Source organism: Tyto alba, unplaced genomic scaffold, assembly GCF_018691265.1.
Source record: "Tyto alba isolate M040663 unplaced genomic scaffold, T.alba_DEE_v4.0 Super-Scaffold_26, whole genome shotgun sequence".
Lineage (NCBI taxonomy): Eukaryota > Metazoa > Chordata > Aves > Strigiformes > Tytonidae > Tyto > Tyto alba.
In genome coordinates this window covers 12,947,096-12,971,423 of record NW_024881300.1, presented here as the reverse complement: position 1 = coordinate 12,971,423, position 24,328 = coordinate 12,947,096, and the positions used below count along the sequence as shown (strand labels likewise).

Sequence of the window (24,328 nt, the reverse complement as noted above, 5' to 3'; positions counted from 1 at the left end):
CAGTAAGGCCTTGTCTACATTGAAAAGACCAGTTGATTTCATTGTAGAAGGTAGAAGGAGGATTTGGACCTGGGAGGTTCAGCAGTGGAAACAGCTGTTTCTTTGACAGCTGAGAGCTGTCATACCAATTTCCCTCAAGATTAAGGCAGCTCTAACATAAATGGAAGCAATAATGTAGAGTCAAGGCAAAACATTACACTAATGGAAGACAGATAGGGTGAACATAGTGGTGCTTCAGGTCCTGCAAAATAACCAGCTGAAACACATTCCCATTCCAAAAAGGCCAAAGGCTATCATAGCAAGGGATGACACCCTTCAGGGCTGAAAAAGGGCATTTTAGTAAAGGATATTCTGTAACTGATGAAGATCAATTTTGTAACTGATAGGGTACAATGGTGGATTTACCATTTTACAAATGCCAGCCGCTATTAACAACAGCTGCACAATGACCTACTTACAAAAAAGACAAGTGAAAATTCCATTTTGGAAGACAGCTGCATAGAAATTAATATTTCCAAATGAATGTGGAGAGCCTAAATACTACTGCCTGAGGCACTTATGCCAGAAAGGTTAAGTGGCACGTTTAATAGATAATCTCTATGATTAATTTATCAGAAGGAACCAAGTGGCTAATTTCCCCTAATTGAAATTTTCTGGCATGATAAAAAATTTTCATATATAATTCCACTTCCATTTAAATCCATTGTCTAACTTATTTTATTGTATGAAAGCAAACAAAAGTACAGGCTTGAATCCTTCTTTCATTTTCCACTAATGAAACAAAATACTTGAGTGGCTGCAGAGGAAGTAGTGGAATGGATTCCTCTGAGGACTGATAATAAGAAATGGGACCATCTTTCAAATCCAATCCCAGATTTCAAATACAAAAAATGAACCAGATTTGCAGAGTGCTTCACAGCCATCAGCTTTTGGTTTTAGCAGTGGGAGAAACCTGAATGCACACTCACTACAGTGAATTGGGTGGAATAGGGGTCACTCAGATCAGCAAAGAAATGTACTTTTTCTGAGATTGGAGAGGGCTTCAGGAAAAAAGCACATAGCAATCTGAGGTCAGGACTGACTGTATCAATGTACTAATCCTGAAATATTTGAACTGATTGTCCATACCTACATTTTTAAGTATTTCTAATAAATTTAAGTGCCCTTATTTTTTAAGAAAGGAATAGCTCTCAAGGAGAGATAATCTTTTTACTCAGACTGTGGTAGATACAGACTTTTCAGATCTGACACAGAGGAGACTTCATGCTATGGTTAGAGAGGAAGAAATTACTCTGAATTTAATTTCACTAGGTAAATCAGTTAAACAGTTTGAAGGTAGAAGAAGGGTACCTGGCATCTGCAACGGTGGAAGAAACTTGCAAGGGGAGATATAATAGGGGTCTTATACAGAAGAGAGAACAGCAGTTACCCATTTCCTTTGGGTCATGAGGTAGCATGTGTGTGGAAAATATCAGTGTATTGTAAAATCAGTGTCTCCATTATATCCATGTTTTTTCTGCCCTGTCATTTTTGTTCCTGGGCTTGTATCTTCAGAATATGTTTAAGTCTTTCTTGATGGTCAGGACAGCAATCGCAGGTGGTGATTACTTTGTTTAAGGCTCCCACTTCTAATTCTTTCTATGTTTTATTGCTTCCCTATTGGCATTAATTTTTGCATGTAGTAATTGTTTGGCTGTAGTAAGTTCATATAGCCCTCATAAGGTCTTTTGGTTCATTAGATAAAACAAAATTTTGGAACGTTTATGTTTAGGAAACATGGATATTGATGGATCTTCTGCAGAGGTACCAGATGTTGAATCCACCGTCCAGATGCTTGGCACTCCTGAAACTTGCTGCAGAGCATCTCAGCTTGGCAGTGCTGAAAAAGTGAACCTCTTCATGGTTCTGTGAGGGTTTCCTAATGAGCCACTGGAACTGGAACTCCACACTCCTGTTTCCAGGTCTTGCACCGTATCTTCTGTACTAAAAAGTATTGCTGTTGATTAGATTCATGATGTGCAAACACTTCTTGGCTAGAAAGCAGAACTGTGTCTTTAATACGCTTTTTATCTGTTGCAGGTTTTAGAGGTTTTAAAACTCATGCAGAGAAATTTTCCACTCCCTTCTCTTTCCTGTTCAGAGGGCTGGGTGGATTCTTAAAAATTCCTGCTACAGACCTGCCTGGTCTTCCCAGACTTTGCCCTGGGTAGTAGCTTCAGATGTGGAAGAGAGTCTGAACAATTTGGTCCAGAGCTGGGAGCCAGAGGCCCGCTGTGCTGTCCAGCGAGTTCCCCAGCAATGCAGCAGTACAGGGCAAATGCCTTGCCAAGGAACCGCAGCCTCTCGGAAGCATGAAATAGTAATATACTACAGCAACTCAGTGTGGCAGTTCATCGCCCAGAGCTTTGTAGCAGTTCTGCAGCTTTGCTAAGGAGTTACCAACAGATGGCAATACTGCACTGAGTATTTGGTCTCCGTGTGGTCCTGTGGAATTTCCCCTGTCTTTACCAGGGAATTGCAAAATGGTAACTACCTTGTTTTAAACTCCTCTCATAATGATGGCACACAAACATAATCTTTCTGGAAAAGAAAAAAATATGAACATCACTTGTTTTGATAATGATACACAGGGGCAGTGCTTTTGAATGCCATCAGGGGTTGCCCACCTCTCTACCCACTGAAGGCAATGGGAAATTAAATAATTTCACTGGGGATTCTGTTATCAACATTTTAGAAATATGTCACCCTTAAAATACTAGAGATTTGTCCAAAATACCAAAATAAGCTTTTTTTTTTTTTTTATACATGTAAAATTCAAGTTTCAAAAGTTTGAAATGACATAAAATAAGGCATCTTTCTCCTTTTATGAAATAATAATGTGGGCCAAAACCCACAGGCATCCTCAGAACATAAATTGTAATCTAGTGGGAAAAAAATTTCCAATTATGTCGGGGGCACGGTCCATAATAGAGATATTTTCTGTAAGTTTCTTGTTATTTCAAATAGCTTTTTATCTATGAAAAATGAAGCCTGAGCATAAATGAGCATTAAGGTACCATATTTTAATTACTTGACATTCTAAAATAGCTAATGGCAATAAGAGTTTAAAACACAGGTAGGAAATGGGCTAACTTTCTCAGAGACAAAAATATTGTCACACTTGGGCTTTTTTTATATTAGAATTACATCAGCAATTTTACTAAGTAACATAATAGTTCTCTGTGTTTTAGTATATTTATTACTGATCTGGAAAGAAAGCAAAGATCTGAAAAGGGAACAGCAAAATCTGTAGATGACAGGTTATTTATATTAAGGTTACAGAGGTCTAGCAAGAACTTCAAAAGACCCAATTAGACAACATCATATGGGCAGAATGATGGCAAGCAAAACTCAATTCTGATAACTACAAAGTATCATGCTATGTAAAGGAAGAAGAGGCGTTATTTATGTGATTCGCAGCATTCTAAAAAAGTGTATCAGCTTAGAAAACAGACAGGTCATGTTTAGCTGTGGTCAAAACAAACAAAAATGGTGGGATGCATAAGGAAAGTGATAATAAGGTGAAGAATGTTAAGGGAAATCAATGTTGGTATCTTCACCTTGAAAAAAGTATGATGATACGGGCTGTGAAGATCTCGATAAAGAATATTGCAGGGCTAGATGAAATTAAAAGGAGGATGAGAAGAATGACCTGGGCCAGGGAAAAGGCAAACTGAAAGATGTTTGGTTTTTACCTTTAAAAAGAATCAGGCCTGAAAGGCCTGTGATTAAAAAACCTGTAAACATTACAGAATATTACAGGAAAGGTAGATTTTGAACTTCAGTTCTTGCTGTCCTATAACAGGAAAATAAGAGGAAATCTGTTGAGAAATGCAAAAATAACAATAATAATATAACATGAAAATATATTACAAAACTTATTGTTAACGGAAATCACTGAGACCAACAATTTCACAAGATTCAAAAAGAGATTCAGTGGTTAAATTGTTACCAGTAATACTCGAAAGTAGTGATTTATTTGAGTAAAAAACTGTGGGAAGTACATGAAAACGCCATGCTTCAGGTTTGTAAGATTCAAAACAGATGTAAGATTAAGTTGAGATCTAGTATGTACAGCAGATTATCTATCTAGTATGTACAGACCTATGGGTCTTCTACGCCTTCCTCCAAATCATCTGCCGATGGCTTCAGCTGGAAACAAGACAGGCTAAATGTATATGATCTGAACAATTCCTGTACCCTCCCTGTACAAAATTTCGATTGTGAGTCACATTCTGCAGTGATCATATCCTTTAATTATACTGAAATCACAAATAGATTTCAGCAAGCCTGTGTAGAGATGCATTTCAATAGACCTAACAGTGGCTTCCTAATTTGCACATTATTTACCCTAGTTATAGCAGGTAACTATATATTTATATATATATAAAAATATACTTTTCAGAAAATAAAAATTTATTTCTGAAAAAATATATCTATTGAAGTGATGCAAACCTTTACCTTCCTGCAAAACAGCCAACAGTGTCTCTGTTCTTTCCTTGAATATGCAACTGCTTCAAACCCTGAAGAACACTTCCTGGCTTCGTAGCTATCATACCTGGGCTCCCAAGTGTCCAACACAAAGCTTCAGGCTGCATTAACACCCCGCTTGGGGTACGACTGAAGTTGTTTGCAGTCTCTCCCAAAATTGTTCCTGCTCCTTTTGGGCTAACTTGGTGGAAGATCAATGGAGATCACTACTGCATAAGCAGTTAACATCTCTGAAATACCTGATAGGGAACACACATGGAGGAGAACCCCAATGTCATCCTTTCTGAAGAATCAAATATTTCCATGCTCCAGTTATCAGCCCACAAAATGACTGCAATGCTAACACTTTACATGAATGGTAACTAGTTAATTAACATTTCTTAAAGTCCTGAAACCTCAAATTAATAGTGCTCTGCAGTATAAAGACATAATATTATTTCATTGGGCATTTGTCATTTAAAAAGCTCTATGCCTAAAGCTTTAATCAAACTCTGTAAGATGAGAGCAATTTCCTTTTTGTCACATTTGGGTCTCTTGTCTCTGCTAAGATGCATGGGTAGTTAAACTATGTATTTCTTTTGAGAGTAGCACTGTTACTACTGTTTATATGATCATGTAAGCCAAACCCAACAGTAGAATCCTACTCTTGAGAGAGGTGTATAGTTGTTTTAAGAGTTATTTTTAGAAGATATATTTCCTGAATTTATGAACTGTATCACTTTTTTAATTATTATTTTTATTCATTTACACACTATATCACTTTGATTAGCACAGAAAGTCTCCTCTTCAGTTAACTACCGTTCTGCTAAAGCTACCAAGTCAGTGTCTCCAAAAAGTCTTAGTTCTAACAATGACCATTATATTTTTTTATTTGAAACAATTACTGGCTACCAGATTTAAATCTGTTTTGGTAGCATAGGAATACATTAATCTTGGGTACAATTTCTCTATTTGCAATGGATTTTAACAAGGCAAGAAATTAAATTATAATTTACCATTATATCAAATATTACAGAAAGCAAGGATATTCTTTTGAATAATGAGCAAAGGACTATGAATTTTTGGTACTGTCCACTGCTACAGAAATCAGAGCTTTTAACAGTGGTCAAGGACACTTACATGAATAATACACAATCACTTCAGGTATATATGTGTGACTTGAGGCTAAAATTTCATGCCCAATGGGCAATTGTGCTATAAACATTAATATAGGAACACAACTGAAAATGTTGAGACACCAATGACTTCAATGGCAATAAAATCAGGCCCCATGCAATAGTTGTTTCAAGCTGCAGATGACACTATGGAGCATCAGACTGCTTACTTGGACTCCAGTTTAATATCCATGCAAAAATCTTCCTCTTTTCCAAAAGACCTCTCACAAAAAAATACACAGCAGAAGACTGTTATTCAAGCCTCATCATCTGGCTTAGCACACAGCATCAAGAACATTATTGTGTGTACAGAACAAGCAGCAACGAAGTCTGAGGCTGAGGGCATGGGGCACTGCCCCTTTCAAAAGCAGATGAGATTTTTGCTCAATCATTAAGACTGCCTGGTGATGGCCTGCAGTCACCCAGGTTCCAGGGGCTACACAAAAGCAGCTCTGAGCACACGTATACTTTTGTGTATTCTGGGAAGCCAAAGTATGCAGAAAGCTTTTTCTGCTTTTTTTTTTTTGTGTAACCAATACTGACAGGTAAATTCTTTCTGAGGTATTTTACATGTATAAACTCCAGCCAGTCTCTTGCAATTCGGTGTGTGTTCACCTTTACAAACAGAGAAGATGAAATAAGGTTTTTACTTTGAAAGGTTACTGGAACAACAGCAACAGTGCCTCCTCTGATTTTTATATTACATTCAGGTAAAAATTTCAATAAAGATCTATCTATTTACTACTTGTCAGCCTGAGCCATTTAATATTAAAAGTTACTATTGCTGACATCAATAAGAAAATGAATAGAAATTCAAGAAGCACAATTACTAATTCTGCTAATGCTGCAATGCCCAGGAAGCTTACTCTTTCATAACTGCATTAGTTGTATCACACAAATAAGATGAACATGCCGGAAAAATATTAATCCAAAAAGAAAGCAAGCAGATTTTTTTTTTCATGTAGGATGGTAGTGAAGTTGTTTAATAATGTATTCTTTTTTGACTATATTCACAGTAAGAGCACTTGCCAAGTTCACAGAGGAAATCACTGTGCAAGCCTGGTTTGCAGGTCTTTGACCCAGTCATTGTTGTCTCTTGTTTTTATAAGGTGAGCCAATCAGGTAAAATATGGTTCCACTGAAAACAATGTGAAATTCATTTTGATGTTAGTGTCAGTTATGTCAGTTCCTATAACTATTACTTCTTCAGGTAATTGTTATTTATTACACATTATATTAGCATTAATTAGCTATTAATTAATATAATTATGTGTAATTATAATTATATAAATATTACATGTTACTTATTTTGAACATATACAATAAAGAGGAAAGGTCTTAAAACATATTTAGAGTAAATGCTACATATTTCCAGATTAAAAGTACTTTTCACGATATAAATTATTTAATACAGACATTTAAATTACTTTGGTTTCTAGAAAAATACATTTTTTGCAGTAATAGATTCTGATCTACTGTTCACACAAAGATTGCGGCTCATCTTAAAGCAGTAGAACCAAGCTCTCAGGATACGTTCTTCAAACTATGCTTACTAATTCAAATGTTCATCATTGCTGCAGTGAATAGCATACATGTCTGAGGATTAGGAATTTGCAGTATCAAAGAGGAGGTGACTAACTGTTTTGGTCATGTGCATATTAATTCAAAGTTCTAGCAAGTTCCCTATGTATACTTTTTCAATTGCAAGTCGAGTCCCTAATGGGAAGCAAAGATGGCTTTAAAGTACCATTCACATGTAATTCTTGGCAGCTGACCCACTAAAGCAGAGTTTTGAGACTTGTGCTTTGCACTGCTATAATTTCTGTGACTAGTTTCCTTCCTCTCCTCTCAGTGGGGCTTCTGCTGGGAATGTAACACACATCACTGGAGTAAGCAAAGATGTGCCAGTCTGCATCTGCTACAAAGCAGCCTAAAAATAAAACCCGATTGGACAATGCCATTTGGTGTACAGCAGCACATAGACTAGTAACGTAAACCAGGCTGTCAGCAAAGATAAATGATTGTTCAGCTACATGCCAAACAAATCTCTGGGTCTTAAAAAAAACCCAGAAACAATCTTTTGATATTTATCAACTTAATCTCTCAAGATTTATTATCATTGCAATTTCATGAATTTGCATCAGTGAAAGCATAATGAGAATGTCTCATCAAAATTTACTAATAATATTTTAAGAAATCAGTCCATCTTGCAGCTTGTTTCAGTTCAAGGAGGTTGTCTGGTAATGTAGATTTTGTTTTAGATGATGTCTACTCTTCAGGTTGACATTTTTTCCTGTGCATATCATATGAGCCCAATTCTTTTGCCAGTATCTCTAAAATCTCAGTTCTGGAGACAATCTTTTCAAAATGATCTACATGTTAATGTTGTTCTTTCTACAGATTCTGTCTGAAATACCTGCCTGTATTTTTTTGCTTGTGTGTATTATCAGACTCCTTGAATTTAAAAGGGTATGGTCATACAGAGGGCACAAATGACTACAATGCAAATAATCACAGGCTCTTAAATTACAGACATATCTTTGTACCTCATTCTTCATGGTACCATACAATTTTGCACTGGGAGAACTCTCCAGATCTGTGCATTTTTGAGGTTTTCAAATTCCTATTGAATTGGATTTTGAGGATATTTATAAATACTATTCTTAATTAATAAACTGCTGACCTTGAAACAAATGCCCACATTTATTTTATGTAAAGTGGAAGTGCAATTAGACACAGAATGGAATCATATTAACCGCAGGTTCTGGACCTTCAGTGAGATCTATGTGTAAATGATTCTCACTGCAAGACCAGCACCATGATTTTTAAAATCATTAAGTAAAAACATGACCAAAGCTAACAGGCTCTAAATATTTTTTGTTACTGCTACAACAGTTACGGCTGGAAATCCCCAAATTACATATATACCATTGTACAGCCAGAGAAATAAGCTTTACAAAGATTGCTGTTTGTATATTTTCAGAAAAATGATTACACGCTTTTAAAAACATAGGGTATAAAACCACTGCAGATTGAACTTCATTCTTATTATGGTCTGCGCTGGTTTGCCAATTCTACATGCACAAAAACCACAAGAGAGAGTGTCCCAAAGTATTATGAGCTTGATTTTCTCAGGAAACCACCATTCCTAGAATTGTGAGATGAAGCAAAACATGAAGTTACATGGAACTTGCAATCAGAAGGCCAAAATTAGCAACTCTGAAGACTGCCAGTATGTTATTTAATCCATACAAGGAGAAAACCACAACTCTTGTCAGGGACAAATGTGTCTAATCCCCAAATCCTACTTTTCTGAAACCATTATTGGGTCACCCTGCGTACATAGTCAAGTGTTTGTTCATTGGCACAGGGGTCAGTTTCTCATGTTTGTGGGCAACTATTCCAAGAAACAGCAAATCATGTTATTTCAACAACTCTATGGATTATTTGTTCTTTAGAAACAATATTGAGTAGATTGGAGGATAGATGTGCATGTGGTACATTTTAATTTAAGAACACAATAGAAGTTTTTCACTACTTTTATGATTATTATCTGATACAGTCTCTATGACAGGACAGAATTGTCACCAAATTTGTACAAAAGAGAAAACTTAGATCTGCATTGTGTCTCCAACTCAGAACGCTATTTATAAGCCCTGATGCTACTGCAGTTTATTTACCATCTTCTTCTATTTGTAGACTTCGCTATGGTGAAAAACAAAGACAAATAGGATAAGTCAACTCTGTGTATTTATCATATCAATCTTCGTAAAAACAGGCAATCAATCTATCTCTCACAATATCTGTGGTAACAATTATAGATAAGACAAATGTGCATATGTATCTGTGCATATGCATATGCATTTCTTGGAATGTTTTAAGGTTGTCTTTGAGCTGGATGAAAAATGATTATAGCTAGCCTTAGTGAAATATCAAAAATGAAGGGCTTATCATTCTATATTACCTTTATTTCATATGGTGGCAGCATGTATTTAGCTTACTTAGAGGAAGTTAAGCATAAGCTACTTTACTGTGATAAATTCACAATAGGTTCCCTTACTAATTACTTCCCTTACTAATTAGTTTTTTTATTTCCTATATGACTATGCGTTTCATCTTTCTTCTCCTTTTTCTTTTATGCTAAATGGAATGTCTGTCAACTACACCATGTCTGTAATATTCTCCCATTAAAGAGGAAAAGGAGTATACTCTGTATCCTATTACTTATTGCCGTCTAATCTTCCAACACTCAGAATTAGAAAGATCCTTGATATGTATATACAGTGTGTTGACACTCAATACCACTTTTGAAAGAACTATTTCATATCATTTCCTCACTCTAACTCTTGGAATTCTAAAAGAAAACTAACATATGCAAAATCCAACAACAGAAAACAACTGATGTTTAGAATTTGTATGGCCTACATATTGCTTTACTACTCCATCATCTTTTAGTAACTGTGGCTTGTAAAAGGATCTGAAGTATATATATTTAGGTTATAGTGTCTTGATTCATCAGTGTGAAATTGAAAAAAAAAATGCACCTGTTGGTGCTGTTTATCTGCTTCTTTGAATTATTTAGCTATGCACACACAAAGCTGAAAATATTTCTTCCCCTCAAACTCAGCTGTCAGTTGCTACCACAGGGCTGTTGTCTCATGGTCCCATGTGCTGACAGATACAACTACTCACACAAGAGTTGCATACTGCCTATGTGCAGTTTTTGTGGGACTGATGTTTTGTTTCCTGCCTTTCACACCAGTGAGAACTGTGATCTGATAGTCTGATACAGAGTTGATAGTTTTTTATACCTCCTTTTACAATACTGCAGTTGATTAGATGTCATGCAAAAGAGCTGAGAACCACAAGTATCAATTTCAACAAAGCTATACACAATTTATATTAATTACAGATAAATCAGGACCTTTAGAGCCAAACAACAGTAGAGAGGTATGCATTTGCCTCTTGAAACAAGGATGAGGTAGAAATTGAGACTGGGGATGCAGAGAGGACCTTTAACTAGCCCACTCAGACATAAAGGGCATTTGTCTGCCTTAGATGCCATAGTGCATTTGGAAGACGGTGAAGGATCTAAAATGATTGTGGGATGTCAGAGAAATAACTTCTGGTAGCCTTTAAACTTCCAGCAAATGAATACCCAAACAAGGAATTTCTGGGCTATGAAAAATACAACAGCAGAGTAAACCATAAACACTGTGAGACTGGCTCCTGCATCCTTGGCATGTGTCCAGCAGTGCAGGATATTTGCATCTAGTAAGACAGCAGGTGCGTACCATTTTGGCTGAGGAAGTTTAGAGAGCAAGCAAACAAAAAAAAAAAAAACCACTGTATCGTCAGCTTTAGTGCTGAGGAGAGTGAGCTGCTCAAACCTGATGTCGGGTGTATCAAGGAGCCCCAGGCCCAGGTGGTGGACCACAATGCAAGCAAACCAAGTACACGCCTGGCAGCAGTTACAGAGAAAGTATGAAAGCAGTAGAAGCTGACTAAACAAATCAAGAACCTGAAACCAGCCACTGAGGTCAGCTATGCTGGCTTTCCTGCTGGAGCCAGAGAAAAACAGTTCTCAGCCAATCAAACATTCCTAGCTGCACTGGTCCCTTGGAAGACTGGTGAGACTGAGTTGCCAAGTTTTAGTAGGTAAGTCCCACTCTCGTCTGCCAACATCCTGAATGTCTTCTCAAGCATAGGACAGACGGGTGGCCAAAGCTCCATTGTGGCCAAAGACTAGCTCATCGGCATCTCACATGTCATGATGTCACTGGGAGACCTGGACTGGTTTGGATAGGATGCCCAAAAGAGGCTCTGTATTGAGGGGTTTAGCAAGAGTCATTTATGAAGGAAGCTTTGTCAGTCTTATATTTTGCTGTTCCTGATAAATGACTTCCTGTAAATGGATTACTTCAATCCCAATCCCAGTGGGGGCCTTTGAGAATTCTGTAATTAATGAAGAAATGCTACAGAAAAGACTAGTTCACTCACGTGTCATGCCTGCATCAGATCACAGCTTTATCTACTACACTACATAAAGAAGTATGTTACCAAGTAATTTAGCAAAGTTTCAACCATGAGATACTGGTTTATATGTTTCTCTGTTATCCTTCTGTTCAACCTACTTCCATAATTCCATGTTCTCCATTACAAAATTACTCCTTATTTGGCAGATTTCCACAATACAAAATAAACTGTATAGGCAAAAGGTAATAACAGTACCACTAAGACAGCTGAAAATAAGTTGCCTTTGTTACAGTGCCCTAACAGAAACTAAGGCAATGAAATAGCATTCAGTCCCATCTGCAGTCCCCCTGCAACAAACCTGTGTTGCAGGAACTACCACATGGAAATTCTTTAAAACTACCATTTTGGCTTCTTTCTAGACCACTTTAAATATTTATATATATTTATAACCCTTTTTTTGTGTGTGTGTGTATTTATATAAACATAAGATAAAATAAACAATCTAAAATTCACCATTCATATGGTAAAGTTTAGTACAGACTATTAAAATAAGAATTATATGTCCAGTGTAAGACAATTACTAAAGAAGTCCAATTCCATTATTTGAAACATACCTAACACCTTATTGCAATCAGTTGCACAAGGTCAAACGAAAAAAAAAACATAATTTGGCAAGTAGCTTCTAATTTCAAACATTTAGTGGATGCAATACTATTTTTCTGTGCCTGTTTATAAATGTTCTAGAATTCTAAATTTTGTTTCACTTCCTAAATAGCGTTTAGATTCTATTATATTAGAAGCCCTAAGTATCTTATTAATCAGTTGGGTCAATTATGTAGAATTACATTTTACTCTTAGTCACAACCTTACAATGGAATATACTTAAATCCCATATTTACTTCTAAGTAAACAGAAAAATAATCAGTCTAGCTCTCATTCACACATTTACAGCATATCTGTTTTATAACAATCTGCTAAGATCTCGTGTTACAAAATGTCAACAGCAGTTCTTTGTGTCTCACAAATATTCTCTCAACACCTCCATATTAGCTGCATATTTTGAACAGTTTTAAGCCAACTGCTAATGGCTAACTAATAATGAATTCATAATAATTTGCTACTCATCAGAATAAATTTTTTAAGTATAAAAACTTCTCCAGTATCTAGATGGCCATGCAAACTATTTAACCACAGCTGGCTGAGAAGTACATTTTTGTGGTTTTGCAAACTGATTCCTTTTTGTGAAAGTTTTCAAGAAAACAAGCAAAATGAGATCCCAGACATCTGAATCACCAGACATTTTTTAAAAAAAATTATACATATGTTTAAGTAGTTGACTTTCTAAAGCAAAAATATGAAATGCCAATGACCATTTTGTGCATGCAGTTGGGAGTACTCCATTCCTGTGCCCACCTAGCTGGTCACAACAGGCAAATAAATTATTTCAGAGTCTAGTCCTTCATTTCAGCACAACTGGAAGGCAGTTTTTTAAGCAGAACAGCAATTTAAAAACAAACACATCTTTTCCTTCATCTCTGGACTAGGGACACTGACCTTAGAAATATCTGAAATTCTTCCACTGCCTGTAAACAAAAATGGACTGGAGGCAGTCATGATCATATGTCACTCTTATAAAACATTCTTACTTGATGGCTACTTTTTGGAAAGGTTATTTGTTGTCAATCAAGTGACAAGTTCTGTTTGTAATAATGGTGATTACATCAGACCTGTAGAAGAGAAGATTAGTATGGGGAGTCTAAATATATAAACTAGAAGGTCATGGGACATGTCCAATGTCAATTTAAGTCAATGGCCTCCATGCACTTCAACCAAAATGGGACTGAGCCACAGAGGATTAAGATTTATTTACTTGTTTGTTTGTTTATTTTCCCTATAGCCAGTATCATTGGCTTGAAGCCTAGGATTTTTGAAGGTGACCTGGATCGTTGATTTGTCTGACAAGAAAAAGTGATTGTCCCTATTTTTATTTTTAGGTGGCCATATATAGTCAGTCATGTTCACTCTTTCCAAAGTGGGACTTGCCCTGTGGAGGTAACAGGCAAGAATTTTTCCAAACAGCAGGCTGGGGGCTCTAACCATGCATTTCTTTTGCCATTTGGTAGTGTTTACAAGGAAGCTGGGCAAGAGGCCAATTCTCATTTTAAGCCTCAGGTTGGACACAATGGTCACTCAATGTACTGAGTGGTATAAAGCATAGGTCAGCAGCTTTCCTGTCAGGCAGCAAATAACTAAATTTCACTTGTCTGAAATAGGATTTTAGTTGTCCAGGGCTGCAGGACAAAAGGACTGTTCTCACCCTGACAGCTGGAATGGATGATTTGTGAAATGTATTTTTAGAAGTCTTATTTGCCTACGTGTATGCCTGCATTGTCAAACATTCAGACAGCAAAAGCGAGTCAGGCTACAAGCCATAAGCACTGTGACATACTGTACAAACTGTATAACATGTCTTGATCTAAACCTGCATTTTCACTACTTCTCACTGTCCAACTGCAAATATACAGCCCAAATATTAATGCAACACTAATGCTGCTCTTCCTCTACTTCAACATACTATCACCACAGCATTCACAGTAACTAGAAACCACAGAGGGAAAATCACCGCTGATACAATAGGACATTAGTGATCAAGTCTGTTTTCCAAAATCACCCTGGTTTTCCCCACATTTCCTTTTCCTGAGCATCTCCCTATCTGATTAAAAGAAACAACAACCTCTTGAAAATCATCTTTTTTCTTTAACAAGACAACACGCTGTTGAGAGATTTTATTACTAACATTAATTTTCCTAATCTTGTCCCACACCTTGCTGATAAGCATATCCTTATTAACATTTGCACAGGGCTATTGTGTCAGTGTTGCTTTTTTCCCTGACCTAATGCTTTCTTCCTCCTGTAGCCCATGACATCAGGTTGCACTCATAATACATTTCAAAGCTGGCTTCCTCTCTCTCTAAACAACATTGTTACAGTTTTTGTTTGAACAGTGCACTGGTTTCCTTCCCTTCCTATTCAATGGAGGTCTTGGCAAGCACTTTTCACATATACGCAACATCAATAGGAAAATCTTAAATATAACTGAATATATCTATTCTATGATCATTTACATAAGACTGTACTATATAGTTAATCATACTACCATCTTTCAAAATATTTAGAATTCACAAAATAAAAAAATAGACTATTCAGTATAAATATAGCATTGTAAGCATTCAGGAAAATAATTGTAATGTACAATGTCACAATAGATACCTACACTACATATTTTCTAGTCGTTAAGAGTTTCCTCTTTATTCTGCATTGGTTATTATGCACTTCTGATGATTTGAATGTTTTCATACTCTGTTCATATTAAGAAGTGTGAACTTCCTATTTATTTCTCAGTCTGTCTTAAATTCCTACCATCTGGTTAAGACATATTAGCTTTAAGGCTAGGATCCTTAACAGTCTTCTGTGCCTTTATGCTCTTAATCTATAAAGTTCATCTGTAATAAATTTCAAAAGAAATGTCTGATCTTTAGAGACAGTCATGTGTTAAAAATTGTTTTACAGCACTATAAAAACCCCTATAATAAAGTCTAAATAAATCCAGCGAGTCAAAATAAAAAATATGCTTATTTTATGTAACCCTACTGTTAGCACTGACAAAATCAAATTCTGATTCTGCACAGATCCACCGAATACATTTAAATCACTAGGATAACGAAATATGGAGCAGACTTGGACACCTCCTGATAATGTGAAAGAACATGTTCATGCATTGTATTGAACTGTAAGACTAGGTCTGTAGAACACATCTCTTCCTGCAAGTATAGTATGCTTTAGTCAGCGTAGCTTATGGAGTTTGGGGATCTACTGATAAAACTGGATGTTGGTAAAACACATACCACTATTAGAAAAAGTTCTGGTGGATGGCCATCAGCTAGTGCAATATAATTTACCAGCTATTCATCAGGGCAGGAGACTGTTGTGATCCTGTAAGCAGCACCCCACACTCTTCATATGACCAAGAACCTTAGGGTACGTAGCTTAGAGAGCAGAAGGGTTTCTGGAGAGCAGAACAGTTTGCAGGTGGGAAATGTCAATAGCTCTCCAGGGATTCTAGTTTTCTTTTTGGACAGGCCTGGACTGGACATGCAACAAGACTCAAGTGCGAGTGGCAATGTTTGCCTTAGTAACTGCTGAAGGTCTGCTCCTTCTTACAACAGACCCCAGCACTGCCCTGCGCTGGCTATGTGACACAACCTCAGCACAAGAGCAACACTTGTGCTCAAGGAGAGCTGCTTGCAGCTAAAAAGCTCTGGACTGGCCACCCTGCTTCCCAAGAATAGGAAATATAAGTACCCCTAAAAATACATTTCTATTTGTATGTTAATATCTCTAACTCCTTAAAAAAAAAAAAAAAAAAACCAACAAAACAAAACCAAACAACCCAAAAACAAAAACCAGAAGGCATTTTGTGGGCTTTTTTTGGGTTACTTTTAAGATGTAGCCTCAGTATCTGGCCTGGAAGTATGGCAGGAAAATCCATCCCAGTATTTTCTTTTCTGTTTCCCTTCCTCTTCAGCTCCTTCTGACTTCCTTTACATTCAGTTTTTCCACTTCATACCTCTACTTCCTTCCAATCAAAAACTTGTTGAAACCTCATCAGAGCCTTTATCTTTCTTTATCTTTTTTTTTTTTTTTTTTTTAAATCAGTGTTTCATCTACCATTTAGTTAAAAGCAGGGGAAAAAAAAAAAAAAAAAAAAAGAAAACAGGTAGCTTCTCCAGCCCTTTATTGCACTTCTCCAGTACAAAGAATACTCTGACACCCCTCTCTCTTGAAGGAGCCAACAATATGACAGCCTTCTGTTCCCTTGTGTGCTTTCCAAGTATTTCCCAGGTATCTCTTAATTTGAGGACTAAATTTACTAGGAAGAGACATGCTTAGTAGACATGCAAGTATCAGAAAAGTTCGAAGGGAACACGGTGATAAGAAGACCAGTCTGCCAGCAACCATCTGTTATGGAGAAGGAAACAAAGCCACAGATTGCTCCTAGGCAGCTCCCCACAGACACTACTTGAGGACTATTTCTAGATTGTGGCTAGAAGGTGTCCAATAAATTGACAATTTCACTTCTTCCCACAGAGTTTTCTGATTAGCAGCACTGAAACTGGTGGAAATGACTGTTATTTTCACTTTATTAGTATCATATCCAAGTGTGTGGGTTTGGGTTTTTTTTGGGGGGGAATTAGAGCCAGCTGATTGGATACTTAGTCCTGTCGACAAAATTTTTGCTTACATACATTCCAACAATTTTAAATTACTCTCCTACTATTACACATTATTTTCTAACTTCTATCAGACGTTTCTGTACGTTATTAAACGCTTGTTCCATTGAAAATGTAAGATTCTAAATAAGCCTTGGAAACAAAAAATAATCATTCTACTAAGAAAGACAGGATTAAGAGAAGGCTATTTCTGTGGAAATGGGATTTGAAAATACATCATATCGCACAGCAAACTTTTCTGTATAAAAACTGCATTAAGCCTCAGAAATAGTATCAAACCATTTTAAACTCACACAGCAAAGCCATTGCAGGCCAGGCCTGTTTCTGAACAACTCCTAAAGCTGGTAGCACTATGACAATTATGCCCAAGGGATCGATTTGAGATAATTTTTGTGAATTTTACCTAATTCCCAAATAAATCCATTTAATAGCAGTGTCGAATTCCGCCGTTTTGCCAGCTGGCAATTTTGAATGGAAGAGGAATACGGTACTTTGCAGGTGCCTCCGGCCATCTCCATCACGAATTGCTCTGCTGAGGGAGGACACTGCACCTGGACACAAAACAGCAGAGTGTTGTGAATAACCTCATTATTTTAAGCACATATAAAACACTGCCTGATCATTCCCCACCCGCTTTCCTTTTCCTCTGCCTGGCCGTCCTTCCCTCTCGCTCCCCTGCAGCCCTCGCCGCCCGGGCCCGTCCCGGGTGGTCCCTGTTACCCCCTCACCGGGACAGCCCCTCTCCCCGCCTCGCCCCCCTTCACCCCGCCGTGCCCCGGCGGCACCCCCGCCCCTGGGGACCCCCGGTGCCCGCCCGCTTCTCCGCCTTCCCTTCCCCACCGCCCCCTGCCCTCCCCTCACCCCTCAGCCGCCGGCCGCCCGCCCTCTCCCGCCTTCCCCTTCCCGCTGTCACTCGCGGCTCCGCCCGCCCCCTCGCCCGGCCCCTCCCCGGCGCCCGGCGGAGGAGCCGCCGTTTCCGGAGTACACAGAGCGGGGCTGGCCGAGCGGCGGGGGCTGTGGCGGGCAGGTGAGTGAGCGCGGCCGCCGAGCCCCTGCCCCCGCCGGCCGGCCTTCCCCCGGCCCCGCGGCGAGGGCTGTCCCCGGCCGCCGCCCGCGGGCGGCCGCCCCGCGGCGTGGCCGGCGGGGCCCTGGCGGTGCGAGGCACCGGGCTGGTATGGACGGCGTTACCGCCTCTCCTCCCTCCGAGGGGGACGGGGCGCGGAGGAGGGCAGCCGTGGCCGCTCGGCAGAGCCCCCAGGGCCGCGGCGGGGGGAGCAGACAGGGGAAGGGGCTGCGGCTGGGAGGAGCCGCGGCCGGGGGGAGGGCGGCGGCGGTGCCCCGGGGCGCGGCCCGGGGGTTGTCGCCGCGCTCCCTCGGCGGGGCCGGGCCGGCCCCGTGACGGCGAGGGCAGCCTCGGCACGGCGCGGCCGCGCAGCCCCAGGGCGGTGGCGAAGCTGCGGCCGCCCACTGCTCCCCCCCCCCCCCCCCCCCCCTCCGCTTCCCGCCGCCGTGACCCGTGTGCGGGCAGCCCGGGGAGCGCGGCGGGGAGCTGGGACTGCGCCTGCGGGAATTCCTGCGCACCTTCCTGCTAAATAGTGACCCGCGGCCGCCCGGGGCGCCGGCCCGCCCCGGCCCGCCGTCGGAGACCCCGCCGCGGGGGCCTCGCCTCGGGGCGGCGCGGCGCTGCCCTGGGCCTCCCGGGCGGTGCCGGCGGGACTTGCCCCTCGGCGGGGGTGTCAGGCCGGCCCCCCCCGAGCACACCTCGTCGCGGTGCCTGCCGCGGGTTTTCTTCGCGCCCCCCGACCCCTGGGCCTGCGAGCAGGAGTGTCTCCGTCTGGGCGGCCGCTGCAGTGGGCTGTGCTTGTACGGGTTTTTCACCTGATGCTAACTGAAAGTGCTGGTTGTTTAGTACATTGTATGCGTATGGTAACTGCAAGCAGAAGAGGATGACTAATTTTGGGCTGTAGCTTAAAACTTTACTATACGCCTTTGCCTCTCTCTGCTCGAGGGGTTTTATTATTTGTGTGAAGAGGGAGAGGTGCAGGTATTTGTCAGGTGGGTATTGGCTTAGAAATTTGAAAGAAGTTGAAAGATCTTATCTGTGTGTTTTACATGAGATTATAACCCTTGTTACAGGTATAAATCGGCCATTATTGTTATAGTTGGTTTTATAGAGGAACAGATGTCTGGGTGTCTTGAAGAGTGGCATATGCCAGTTGTGTGTAGCGGCAATAAACTGCTTAGTTTTTCAGAGTCAGTCTGTCGCTCTGGAAGGACGTGCAGCTGGCAAAAGGTTCCCAAAATGGCCCTGCATCTTGTAACTGCTGGTGTGGCGGTTGGATAACCTTGAATCTAGAGGTTGGGGAAATGGTTGCTGTGGATTTGAAGGTTACTGTTGCTTGATGTTCTTGTTTTCTCAGTCGAGTGCTGTCTTGCAAAGGGGAGGTGTTGTGCTTGAGGAAATGTTGTTTTCTGTGGGCAACGGGCGGCTGAAGCTCCTGCGGTACGCTCCCCTTCCCTCACCTCTCTGAGGTATGTGGTATGTGTCGTGTAGCTCCTAGCCACCTGAAGCTTTTGGTATGCACCTCATGGGGTCAGGAGTTTTGGCTGATGTTGGTATGTGCACCGGTGCTATTTGTATATCATGGATATCAGTGTGATTTTGCAGTTGGCTGGAGTCTTCTATTAGGCAGCATTTTTACAGAAGATAAGATGGACCCTTCTTCTGTAAAGAATTGCTATCTTTCTAAGTTCAAGACTTGCCCAAGGTTTTATTTTCTTTCTTTTATTTCTGTTTGGTACTTTCCCTCCTAGAAGGAAGGACATTTGAAGTGTTTAGTTTGTGGTCGTGTAAGTGTGTTTCAGGTCAACATACACGTTTCTGGTGCTTTGTGGAAGCTTTTAGGGTGTGAGTAACCAGACTGGGAGCAGCATGGAGCCACTGGTTGCTATGCATCTTGTGGTACTGCTCCTTAGGTCAGCGTAAGGCATAAATCCTTCTGTTGGCATTTCACATTCTGAATCAGGAGTCACTCAGGGGTGTTAGGAAACTGGAAATAATATATACAGGGAATATTTTTCTAGGCAAAAGTCTCTTCTGAGACTCCAAAATTTGATTAACAGGTAAATAATCCTTCATCAAAGTAATATGAAAATATCTGATACAAATGTTTAAGAGAAGTCTAGGTTTCTTCCACTTCTTAGGCATCAACTTCTATTTAATCACTTGAATAATTTTCCACTGGAATCTTATTTTTCCATGCTTTCATGCTTTTTTTTTTTTTTCCCCCATGCTGTTTGAGCTGAGAGCTTTTTTCCCCACTTCTTCACACTATTTGTTACTTTTCAACACATTTTCTTCCCTAGCGTACAAATGGCAGCCAGTTTTTCTTTGCAGCAAAACAACTGTATTTTTCCTGTCCTATAAGGAGTAAGTAAGCTTCCCTTTATACCCTGAACTGACTGTAGCTTTAAGTGCTGTCACATTTCTCTTGTTACTCAAAAAAGGATAGTGTCAAGAGAAATCAGGCTACTGCTTTTGTTGATATAGTGGTACTGTAATAGGGAAAGACTTGATCTTGGTGATATGAATGCTGGTACGCCAGAAATCCTGCTAATGATAGTGATTAATGGGTGCTGCTCAAAATAGCTATCACTGCTGATATGACTAATTGTGCCGTCTGAAAAGAGCTCCTTTATTCCTAGTAATCTCAAGGTGTTTCTACAGTTTTAGAGAAGTGCTCGATTTGTGCAGACAGGTAAATGCACAGTGAAATGCAGAACTTGCAGTGGAGTATGGCAGTTCTTTAAGAGCTTGCTGCTGCGCTGCAAAACCACTTGGGGTTGAAAATGAAGAATATCTTCTTGTGGTTACTGTAGGTAGATAGAATATTATTAATGGAATTGGATGTTAGCCAGAGCAACACCCTACATGTTGCAAACAATGCCAGGGTATTGTTAGTAGCTATAGAAGGGGTTTTATATCATACATGAAAGATGACATTTCCATCAGCATGGGTAACCTCATCACAAAACATTGTGCTGGGGCTGGCTTAGGGGGCAGCTGGCTCTTTACAGCTTGACAAAATCTACATTCTAATCGCACCAGTCCTCCTAGAGCTTGGTGATGCATTTGGATTAGTGTTTCTTAAGCTTCAGTGGCCTTTGGGTAACAACAGTTTATTAGTAACATGCTGCAGGCAATGTTGTGCTCTCCAGGCAATACCATACTCCAGGTTCTGTTTAGATTTTCTATGTTTCGTGGCTGGAAGCAATTCTGGAAGCTTATATGGGGACTGTGGATCTAAAACTTAAAGGTGCTGTTTCTTGATATCTAAAATCTGAAGTTCTGCCAGGAAGGATGAAAGAATATTTCGAAATATAAGTAGAATTTCTTAAAGATAGGTTCCAAAATCACTGAGGAAAAGTTAGTGGTTGTGTTTTGTTGTGCCTCTGCCCTTGTGTGGGTTTATTTTCTTCTGCTGTTCGTGTACCTCATGATAATTTTGTGGAAGCAGGGATTTTGATGTTCATCCCTTCTGCCCTCAAAGAAACCGTTAAGGTGTGTGTGTGTGGAATAGAAGGCATTCATTTCACAAATACTGTTTTGCAGTTTAATTGTTGATGTGGTCTGATAGAATCCCAGTCTTCTAGTGTTCCGTGAATAAACCATTTTGGTCCAGTCCTTGAATTGTGCTGAAAAGGTAATTTTAAAAAAAAAATTTTTTTTCTATGAAACTTCAGAAAGATGATGTTGGTGTTAATGAGGTGTGTTTCACTTTGAAGTGCTCTAATGTGACAAGACCAACTATTTTGAGAACTCTGGTCTTGAAATATCAACCTTGTCTTACTCTGCTGTAATTAACGAAGATCAGGATGTTGATTACTTAAGATAAATTGAGGGGGATTGATTTGTGTGTTTCTGTTAAGGTCATAAACTTTGCACAAGGCAAACAGACTTCTGGGGACCCTGGTTGGAACAGCCCTGGAGTACAAGAGGGAGAAGGGTGTGTGTCCGGGAAACCATAGAATAGAGGGTCTAGAAATGCTTGATAAACTTTGAAGAACAAACTAAAAGGTCTGAACAGGGGAATGCAAAGTACTTCAGGTGTGGCTGGGGGAATCCTGAGATGTCTGTGAGTGAAGATCAGTATGGGTGTATCTGAGGCTCTGTGAGGCTTTCAGGCATGTTCAATAGCCGTTATAGAAAGTCACACATTTTTCTAGCTGCGATACTGCATACCATTAGTGGTACATTGGCTTCAGTCTCACGGTAACATATGGCAGCTTATCAGGGCAAGCACCTATTACAACTTTTTATTAAAACAATTAAAGTTTGAAGTGGGATATTCTAGGGCTTTGCTTAGAACAACTATTTTCACGAAGGAAATAAATACTGTCCCTTCTAAGGAGAGCCCTCATAAAAGAGCAGCGTAGCACTAGTAGATAGAATTTTTGTAGTATTAGCTAAAAAGCAAACCAAAAACTTTAACAAGTTTTTGCTGTACAGTACCTGTCTGTGTTTTTTAAAATGAATTTTTTACTTGTGTGTTTTTACTCTTAGGGTCACATCAGAGAAAATAATTCCTTAGGAAACATCTTTACACTACCTCCCTAAATTGTGACCAATTCCTGCTTATGTTTTTAGTTAAATTTTTTCCTTGAAATGACTGATGCATATTTTCTGTTTTAGGCTAGCTAGATTTTCATTGTCTTGCAACACAGTTGTATTCCTTCTTTGTGGTCTTTTGTTTCTTGCTTTTCTAACAGTTTTCTGCTTTTTCAAGTGGTTATGGTTTTTTGGTCAATGTGACTCTTGTTTTATCTAGTCATGTTTCAGTGGGGTAGTTGTCAGATGCTAATGTTTTCTGGCAAGCATTTCTGTATAATAGCATTGCAAAAGACAAATTATTTGGAAAATGTCAACAGGAAGATCCCTCCACCACCTTGTCAGCCACCCCTTCTCAGGTTTAGATACTCTATTTTTGTTCTTTCCTGACACTGTGTGTTGGTTAGAAAGTTATAAGAGAACATGCCAACTGGTTGTTTAATAACAGTATTTGAGGTGTGATTCTTGTTTAGTTGTGCACTCGAAGTTGACATTTAAATGGTACTGTCTAATTACAGAAAATTCCTCACAGACTCTGCGCAGTATACTCTGCAATCTGGGAACAGAACAAAACTCCACAATTTAAACAGTTTCTGAATGTAATAGAAAGTTTGTTTCCCTTGGTAGAAATAATAATATTTACCTTTGATTCTTTAATGCTTTATTCTAACATGCTGTGTTTTGGGAACTTTAAAGCAGTGTATTGAATGTGTTGTAGAGAAGAGGGTAGAAGAGTAGGATGAAAAGACTGTGATGGACCTTTTTTCCACTTCACAGGCATCCCTAGTGCAGTTCATTCGTGTGAGAGTCAAGTAGCAATGAAATATGTCTAATTCTGTCAGTAACTGAGTGTTTTTAGTTTCCCAAGTAGATTACTTCACTGTGATAACTTGGTATGTTTGTGAGTTCTTGGATGGTACTGGGAATTCCTCTGGATTTACTGGGGTAAAATTAGATCCTTTGAAGCATGTCCCCGTGGTCTGTCTGTTACTAGGATATTCAGAGAAATGTTCCTAGGTATTTTTTTGGTTTAAGAAAGTTGAACTTTCTGCTCTTCCGTACAGATTACAGAATTTGGCTGTTTGTGCCTTAGAAGAAGAGTTTGAGTCCAAGCACAAGAGCTTCCCCAGAGAAAGATAAAGCACCTGAATGTCTACAGCTCACATTCCAGAAAAATCTGGAGATCTTACAAGTGTTGCTTCTTAAGACTCTAAGTACAAGGCAGTATTTTAAAAACTTTCTTAAAAATACCTGAAGCTGGCAATCTCATCCTGAAGAAGCTAGACATTCTTTTTATGTGGCCCAGCATATAACAGAAATGCTGAAAGCCAGTGAAAGCTGTAGTGACTAGAAATGACAGTCACAGAAACACTCTTGTTGAAAGGCTTTTCTTGTGTCTGTATCCTCACAATTTGAGTAAAAGACCAAGTATCACAGGGGAAAGATCACTTTGGGTAAAGGTAATTCTATTCCAGACACCAGAAGAGTTGAGAGACGTAATCTTTCTCTGTTGAGTTTTTAAAAAATTTTCTCAGAATGCTATTTGCAAGTGTTACACCAGATGGTATTATGTAGATGGGGGAAGAGACTACATAGAAATTTCATTCTTCCACATCTATATGTTCTCCTGCATTCATTAGAAGGGTAACCTCAGTGTAGAATGTGTTCAGGATCTCCAGATGCTCGGAAGAAACCATGATTGTCAAATGAAGGTACAAATGAATGCAGGTTTTCACAATGTGTTAAAGGCACCTGTGTTTAGTAAAAGA

At 39.5% G+C, this 24,328-nt stretch overlaps 1 protein-coding gene and 1 long non-coding RNA gene across 4 annotated transcripts in view; one reads left to right on the top strand and one right to left on the bottom strand.

The window, feature by feature from the left end:
• Positions 1–716: 716 nt before the first annotated feature.
• Positions 717–17,693, bottom strand: LOC116960228. The gene is made up of 5 exons (XR_004406272.2): positions 17,355–17,693; positions 4,598–4,769; positions 4,144–4,191; positions 3,735–3,835; positions 717–2,580 (listed from the first exon to the last, which is right to left on the bottom strand). It is a non-coding gene; the product is annotated as an uncharacterized LOC116960228 (long non-coding RNA).
• A 207-nt stretch (positions 17,694–17,900) lies between these two features.
• Positions 17,901–24,328, top strand: part of GARRE1 (granule associated Rac and RHOG effector 1) — a 60,303-nt gene continuing 53,875 nt past the window's right edge. The window contains exon 1 of one of the 3 annotated variants that reach the window (XM_042797706.1): positions 17,901–17,978. The gene's annotated coding sequence lies outside the window, so the exon portion shown is untranslated. Of the gene's footprint in view, positions 17,979–18,810; positions 19,007–24,328 lie in introns of those variants that run through there. The other 2 variants (XM_042797707.1, XM_032987153.2) reach the window with 2 other exon arrangements.